Here is an 8,598-nt window from a genome sequence, read left to right on the forward strand (position 1 = left end):
GCTGCCACGGTACCACTTGACTTAGACTATGCTCCCCTCAAAATTTATTTTATGGCATGCCTCCTTTATCACAAGAGTGTGGAGCCAAACCGAATAGTGTGCCATCATGGCTATATTGCCATATAAGTTGCTAATATCTGTGTAGATATTGTAATTTACACTGAGCTTATATATCATTTGTCATAATTCTTGCAGTATCCTGTTGAGTAAGGTAAATATGACCATGTTTTAGAGGTGGCTTCTTGCAACTTTTGTATGGCACAGTGGCAAAACCAGAAATATATTACTACTATTCACTCATTTATTGTTGTCCTAGTTTGTCTTGTTTTAGAATTTCAGTGTTTAAAGCAGTTCAACTGGTTCTTCCTTTGTTCGTTAATCAAGGTATGCTGTGGGATTTAACTTAATCTCCATTGCTGTGATATAGTATTCTGACCAAAAGCAGGTAAGGGAAGATTGTTTGGATTTCACCTCCAGATCACAGTTCATTGTTAAGGGAAATAGGGACAGGCACTCAATGATGAACTTGAAGCAGAAACCATGAAGAAATGTTTGCTTCTTGCGGAGGTGATATCTAGCTAGCTTTCTTTTACAACCCAAGTCCATGTGCTTAGTGTGGGCACTGCCCACAGTGGACAGGGACCATCAACATCAATTAACTATCGACAAAATGCCCCACAGAAATCTCCACAAACCATTCTGTTCTGGTATTTCAGCAATATGTCTCTTTTCAATTGACTCTTGGCTGTTTCAAGTTGAGAGTAAAGTCAGCCAGGACACTGGGCTTTCTATCTTTGTTGATGAAGATGTCATTGGAATAGCGTTTTCCAGAAATCACCATTCAGGCAATTTTAATTGGTAGTTCTGTTTCACTGTCCTATAGGTAGATGGATCAGGCCAAGTTAACCAGTAACTTCAGACCAAGGTTCCTTCATGAGCTACTCAGACCAGAAGACTCCTGTGGTACAAAGCAGTGAGTACATTTTCTAGCCTTTTCTCTTTGGGAGCAGCCTTCTTCCTGCACTGCCTTTAAAGCTAGAGAAAAGTCTAGACCAAGCTCTGAACAAAAATTCAGGCAAGAATTTTTTAGAAACTGCTCATGTTGTATTTTATTTGTCTACAAGAAAGTTGCACTGTTTTATTAATCCCTTTGTTGCCTTTGAAGCCAAATCTGCTGGCACTGCAGGTCCTGATTTCTGGCAGCTGGGACACATATTTATAATCATTACTTGCCTCTTTTGAAGGAAACCTTTGGTCTTTATTGATTGCCATCCTTAGTATTTACTTGACATTCTTGAGCTGTCCCTTGTGATATTGGCAAACAATTTTTACATTCTCACCTTTTATATAATGAACTCCACAATGGATCAATGTCATCATCGTAGTAAAACTATGAGTTTTAATGTTTTAGTATGGGTCCTACTTACTTTGTCTTCTCTAGGCACAGAGAGGACATTATTATTTATACTTATTTATTTTTTGTGTATATATGTGTCTAATGGTATATGTACACCACTTATGGGCAGCAGTCTGATGTCGGAGTGAGGCAATGTATCCAGTGGATATGAGTTGCAGGCAGTTGTGAACCATCATATGGCTGCTGGCAACTAAAGGTAAGTCTTGCAAGAGCAGTAAGTGCTTCTAACTGTTGAACCATCTCTCCAGCTCCAAGTGTATGCTATTTTTATAGTTGTTTATGCAGATACCATGAAGAATATTGACAAAGATATTTCAAAGCTAATTTGTTTTATAACTCTTTCTTTGATATTCCTCTTGCTTGTCTGTGATTTATTCCTTTCTCTTTCCCTTTGTGGATTATTATTTTGTTTTGTGCTATTCCCCCCGCCCCCCGCAATATTGGCTCAGTTTGCTTGCAGAAATCAAAGTATGGCTGAGTTTGATTTCAGATGAAACTATGTACAATTATATAATGTTTTTATTAGTGCAAATTAAACTGATAAAGTAAGTAAACATTTAATTTTTAAAAAGTGATTCTTTTATATTGATTTATGATATTATAATAACGTACGATCTTTTCTTTTTCTTTCTTTTTTTCTTTTTTCTTTTTTGAGAAAGAGTTTCTCAGTGAAACAGTCCTGGTTGTCCTGGAACTCACTTTGTAGTCCAGGCTGGCCTTGAACTCACAGATATCTGCCTGCTTCTGCCTCCTGAGTGCTGGAATTAGGGCATGCACCACTACCACTTGACTGCAACCCTATCTTATTCCTACATTTTCACATTTATTCTTAAGCTTGATGAGTACATGTTCATAGAAATTATGATGGTATAGGTATTTAGAGCATTGATGAGGCATGGCTCCCATTAAGCAAAATGAAAATGAAACAATGAATGTTAGAATCATATTATATGACATATCTGTGGAGACAGAGATGCAATGATCTCAATTTCGATAGCAATCACAGCTTGCTATCATTTTGGGAGTCCTAACCCCCCAGTATGTATAAGATTCCCTACGTATTTTTTTCTGTCTCTGCATATATTATATATTAATGTGGAAACTCAACCTAAGGTTTATCCTCAGCAAAGACTGAAACTCACTGCTGTTTTTGTAACTTTGTTTTTTATGTCACATGAGGGTTTCCATGAGTCCGGAGAGTTTGCTGTCATGTTTCTCTATTATTTCTAATAATTGTGGTAGACACTGGTACACAGGAATAATGCAAAAAATGTGCAAAGAGGTAAAGAAGGAAGGAGAGAAAGGAGGGAAGGACAGAATAAAGGAAGGAATGAAGGAAGTCCTCATAGTTATTCTGAATTATTGATATGAGTGGTAGAAAATAGAGACCAGGGATACAATATATAACATCCTTCTGAAGCTCTTAAAATATCTATTTAACCCTTTTCTTCATTTTTAAAAAATTATAGACAAAGAAGAATAATAAATAAAACACATATTATACAAATTCTTATATCTTTATGAATTATCTCTAAGAACAAGGTACAAAACAAAGTAATTACTCTCTGTATATCTTGCACTTGTCTTTGTGTCTCTTTCTCTGCAGCCTTTCCACGTATCACTATGGAAAAACTGCTGTTTATTAACTCTAAAATTTCTGTCTCTTTCTGAAACTCATTTGAATAGAATTATAGGTGTGTTGTTGTTCTTAACCTGGCTGTTCAACTTAGCATAATCACTTGAAATTTTACTCATGCTTTTGGAGCATCAACAGTTCACTCATATTAACTGTTGATTAATGACTCAATATATGAAGTTGCCATTCTTTATGGACATCTGAACTCTAATTTGCTCTAGTAAAAGCAAAGTTTCTACAGAATCTCAGATAAATTCCTTGGGGGGACTGAAAATGGTTCAGTCTCTAAGGTACAAGCCTGGAGAAAAAGAGTAAGACCCTCAGTTCAAATCCAAGAATTCACATAAAAAGATCCCAGCATGGTGACCTGCAATTGCAATTTCAAGGATGGAAGATATAAGGCCAAGGCAGGTGATGCCAACCTGTTTAGCAAAATTCCAGGCAACAAATTATATATCATTGGGACTCTTCATCACTTCATGTGAGATTCCCTTGAACTATAAGGCCCCATGTTGTCCTGTGACCTCCATGGACACACATATACACACACCAGAATACTTTGGCATCTCCTTATCACTTTGCCTTTACACTTGGACCGTAAATGCTGCAATTTTTAGCTTGTCTCAAAAATCCAATAGTGTATATCTTTTACCTTTGACTTATTTCTCATGTTGTTGTTTTAAACTTGTTTTAAGTATTGTTTTTTCTATTTTTCTATCTCCTTATAAGTTTTAGCTTACTTTATTAATCTTCACAAACACACAGTGAAAGAGAAAGAGAGAGAGAGAGAGAGAGGGAGAGAGAGGGGGAGAGAGAGAAGGGTGGAGACAGAGAGACAGCTCACATAACTTTTGAGTAATATCTAACTAAATAAGTAAATTGTGTAAGTAAAAATTTATAAAAATTTAATAATTGTGATTCTGCTAATCCATTAAATATCTTGAAAATGTAGCATAATATCTTTTTTAAATATTTTCATTAAAATCGCTGCAGGTATTTTTATTGTTGCATAAATGGCATTTTATGGTGAGGAATAATATTAGCAACTGGATGATTAATTATTTCCTGTTTCCCTAAACAAGTTTTTAAGTTTTCAATTTCTTTTATTATTTCTTTTCTTTTGTGTACTTTAGCTTCAGTTTCTTTTCTGTTTATTAAATTACAATTTTAATTCATTAATTGTAATTCCTTTTGCTAATGAAATTTAGTATAGTAGCACTATGAAATTCTCTTTTGGATACATTATAGTCTACCAAAGTATTTGTCTTAATGTATATCAGTGCGATGTGGTCTGTGCATATGTTCAGGTATGATAAGTGAGGTTGTTCACCAGTTATTACACATGTGGACGTGAGAGGACAAATTTGTGTTAGTCCTGACCTTCATCCTGATATGAGGCAGTCCCTTTTTTGTTTGCTACTTTGCTGCATTCCCCAAGCCAGCTGACCCCTAAACATCTGAAACATCTCCCTTATCCATTTTCCATATTCCTATGGATACACTGGTACCACAGAGGAGCACTACCACATCTGGTTTTGCATTTGACTTTACATGAGTTATAGGCAACTGAACTCTGGTCCTCAGGCTTGTAGGATAAGTGTTGTGTCTGGTGAGTCATCTCTGTTGGTTTCATCCAGATTTGGAGATTCTTTTTAAAAAAAATTTCATTAAAATGAAAAATTCTAGTATTCTTTATTGTTTTATTATCCATGAGACATATACTACTGAATTCCTTAGTTTTCATGTATGTATATATTTGAAAACATTTTGATTTACAATTTAAGTTTTATCAGGATTTGGTTCATGTACATGGCATGTGTTTATTAATAAAAATAACACACTTCATGAATAAGCATTTAGAAAACATGCATTTTAAACAACCTGCATTTGAAAAAATGTAAAAGAAAACTTTTAGGTAGAAAGGAAATGATGCATATAGATTTTTGTGGTTTCACCCAGAAATGATAAATAATACAGGATTGGAATTTAGTGTTATTATCATGATTTTCCTTTAGATTTATTGAAATATGACTAAATTTTTAGGAAAAAGTAATGTGTTGTGGTTTATAATCCCTTTAAAAGTAAAATATTAAAATAATAGGCAAAGAAAGGATGCACAAACCTGCATGTTAATGATATATTTAAAATGCCACATGACTTACAGTTGTGTGTGCTTAATTAAAATACATCTAGTAGTAGTAATTCTACAACAGCTATGAAGGTATCAGTAATATGGCAATAGTGCTAATGTACAAATATTAAAAATATATTTAATTGAGAAGAGGGAAATAAAAATGTAAAAATAGATCAATAATATATCATAGCTAGAAAATAAATGACATTTTAAAACTAAAAACAAGCCAAGTTGGTATTCATAGTAAGTATAAATGATCAAAACATTTCAAATAAAATATAGAAAATTTCAAAGTATAGTTCTTAAAGAAAGAGCCTATTTTATGCTGCTTAGCTAAGCTATTCTGTTACAAATTCAAAGATCCTAAGAAAAATATTGTACCTAGAAGAAAATTCTTATAAAACTGCAAAGTCCTGCAATTGTCCAAATGGTCCAACATCACCTTAAGGATTTACATTTTTGAACACAATTTTTGAAAATCTCCTTAAGTGACAAAGTCATCTTTCTGACCCCCACTTAATAGAACATTTTACACTTATGATATCACACTACTGCAGAGCTAGAGGGCACCCATCATTATCATTTCTGAGCACCTCACTTTCACTGTTCTCTCTTTCAGCATCTCTCTTTCTACACGTGTGTATCTGGAAGAGTTGTGGGGATCTTTCAAAGACAATTTCTGAAGCAATCATACCTCTGAATGTATTAAGCCTTCCTTAATTTATACAAGTATGCTAATAATTGCATAGCCATATGTGGTTCTTATTTTTTAAATTGTGTTTTAACCTGTGATACAATACCTGAGACAGGGATTATTTTCATAAAAATGTAATAAATAAGACAACATTTTTGAACTGCATAAATGGATATGTACAAACTATCAGCAGGTAGATAATTGAATCAAAAATTACTCACCCTATAAAACAGTTGTTTCATAATAATGGATGACAGTATGCATTCTTGCACCATTCCTTATTTCTGAAGTAGTTATTAATTTAAATAAACTGTAGAAATAGTCTCTGAAAAATCTCATAAGGATTATGACGAATGTGTAAGTTTGTTGTCTCCAGTCTTTGTTAAGTCCCATTAAATGAAATGATGTATATTCGTATATCCAAACACTAATGCTTTTGTAAGCAAATGACATTCTCTAATTAAATGATTTTATCATCCTTTTCTTATACCCAGAGGGTGGGAAAAATGAGGCAATCATAATCATGGAATTATAAGGGATTGCATTAGTAAGCAGCATTGTAAAATGGATTCGACAATATTATCTTTCTGTGAGAAATGTTGTATGTTAAGTGCTGACTTACACAGAACATCATAATGAACTCATACTACTCTTTTTTTCTAGTTTTAATCAGTGACACTGTTACAATAGAGAACTTGCTCTCCACCTGATGTCTAAAGTCATCTATAAGATTTTAATATAAAAAGCTTACACACGTTTCTGCTAGAATAATGTTAGTGTTGCTTGTTTAAGTTTGAATGCAGGGTGTCCTTGGAGAGTAGAAAGCAAGGAAAAAGAGAAAGGACTGGTGAGAAATCTCCAGTGAGGTATTGAGGAATGGGAATCATGTGTAGTCCACAATACAGAGATGGGATTAATAATAGGGTTGTTCTTTCTAGTGAAACTGATGAGTGAGTAAAAATACAATATCCAATGTGCAAACTGCAGTTATTATATACTTCAGATTTTTTATTTTTTAATTTTAATTTTAATCCCAGCTTCCTCCTCCCTCCCCACCAGGTCCCCCAGTCCCCCACCCAATCTCCAGTCCGATCCCCAAGAAGGGTGAGGCACTCCATGGAGGATCTCCAGTAACTGTCTTTTCATCCAGGGCAGGGCCTAGGCCCTCCCCCAAGAGTTGAGAGAGCCTCCCATATTGTGGCATGGACACTCAAAGTCTATTTGTACTCCAGGGATAAATACTACCCAAGGCCCCATAGATTACCTAGGCCCCTCACTGACACCTACAGTTAGGGGGTTTAAGCCAGTCCCATGCTTTCCACACAGCCATCAATCTGGAGTTCAAGAACTCCCCCTTATTCAGGTCAGCTGTTTCTGTGGGTTAAACCAGCCCACTCTTCAGTCCTTTGCCCATCAGTTCTCTCTTTCTGACACTGGATTCCAGGAGTTCAGTTCAGTATTTGTCTGTGGGTATCTGCCTGTGCTTTACTCATCACAGGAGAGATCTAAAAATTTAGATTTTTAAGGGACAAAAATGAAGAGATTCTGAGAACCTGTCCATCTTTCATCTTAGGCCTTGGGGGAAATTTTTCCACTTCACAGCTCCTTGAAATTTTAGGTAAACTAAAGGGGAATCATGTAACTAAATGTGGAGATTGTGAAAAACTTGACAACAATAGAAGTTCACTGAACAGACAATGACAAGAAATTCATTCATTGTCAAGCACATGAAAATCCAAGGATATACTGCCTTATCACATTCACAAGACACACTGCACATATTATCATGTTGTGTGGTGCCAATGAATACTGCCTGAAACACAGAAGTTCAGAATAAAGACAGTTTTGCATTATTAATTGGATTATTGTTAATGTGAATAAAAAGTTGTGTTTTCTTTCAGAAACCTAATGATTTAACTATGGACAATAAAAATTTCTACCACCAAGTATCTACCACCATGTATTAATTAGCATGCATCAAATTAGTGTATATTTTAAATGTATTGTGTTATTTGATTTTTAAAAATTTCAATTTAAGTAGCTGTATTGAATTTCAATGAATTTGGGCTCATAATTTCAGGATTTTTAAAATATTCTTAAATATATAGCTTCCATTTTTTATTATATATTTGTATGAAAGCAGTCATTTCATTCTGGAGGATTATAAAATCAAAGTATAATTCAGCTCTGAACAGGGTTAAATTTAGACATGTTCTTTCATATCAAACAGTACCCAAGGTGTAACTATTTATATAAAAATAAACAACCATGTTCATAACATTATTATGACAACTTATGAAACTCTTGTCCAGTTTCATCAAGAATAAGTCCTCTTTGAAATATATGGACACTCTTAGAGAAAACCATAAACATCATAATGTAGAGTGTATTTTTGGCTCATCATCTACCTAAGGCGCAGGGATTATTGCAGAAGAACAATGGAATGATTGTAAAAGTCAAAGGAAAGGAGTTTGCTGTGGGACAACCATGAAGTGACTTCAACCCTACATGAAGAACTTTAGGCAATAGAAGAATGCTAAGAGATGGACAAATACTCTTCTACAGTTAAGAACATGTCACCTAGTTTGCAAATACTGATGTTCAGTCCAGAAAAATTTACATTAATGTAATGTTACATAGACTGAGAAAATTATACTTAAGCATTTAGAAGAATATGAATATATGCATATATATGTTATATGTGTAATAATAACAAT

The 8,598-nt window shown here is 34.3% G+C and overlaps 1 long non-coding RNA gene across 1 annotated transcript; it reads left to right on the plus strand.

Moving 5' to 3' along the window:
* Window positions 1–872: 872 nt before the first annotated feature.
* Window positions 873–6,213, plus strand: LOC110339233. Its single transcript, XR_002381344.1, has 3 exons — window positions 873–973; window positions 1,527–1,613; window positions 5,807–6,213. It is a non-coding gene; the product is annotated as an uncharacterized LOC110339233 (long non-coding RNA).
* Window positions 6,214–8,598: the final 2,385 nt, after the last annotated feature.

The sequence above is a fragment of the Mesocricetus auratus genome, unplaced genomic scaffold (genome assembly GCF_017639785.1).
Source record: "Mesocricetus auratus isolate SY011 unplaced genomic scaffold, BCM_Maur_2.0 Super-Scaffold_100676, whole genome shotgun sequence".
Lineage (NCBI taxonomy): Eukaryota > Metazoa > Chordata > Mammalia > Rodentia > Cricetidae > Mesocricetus > Mesocricetus auratus.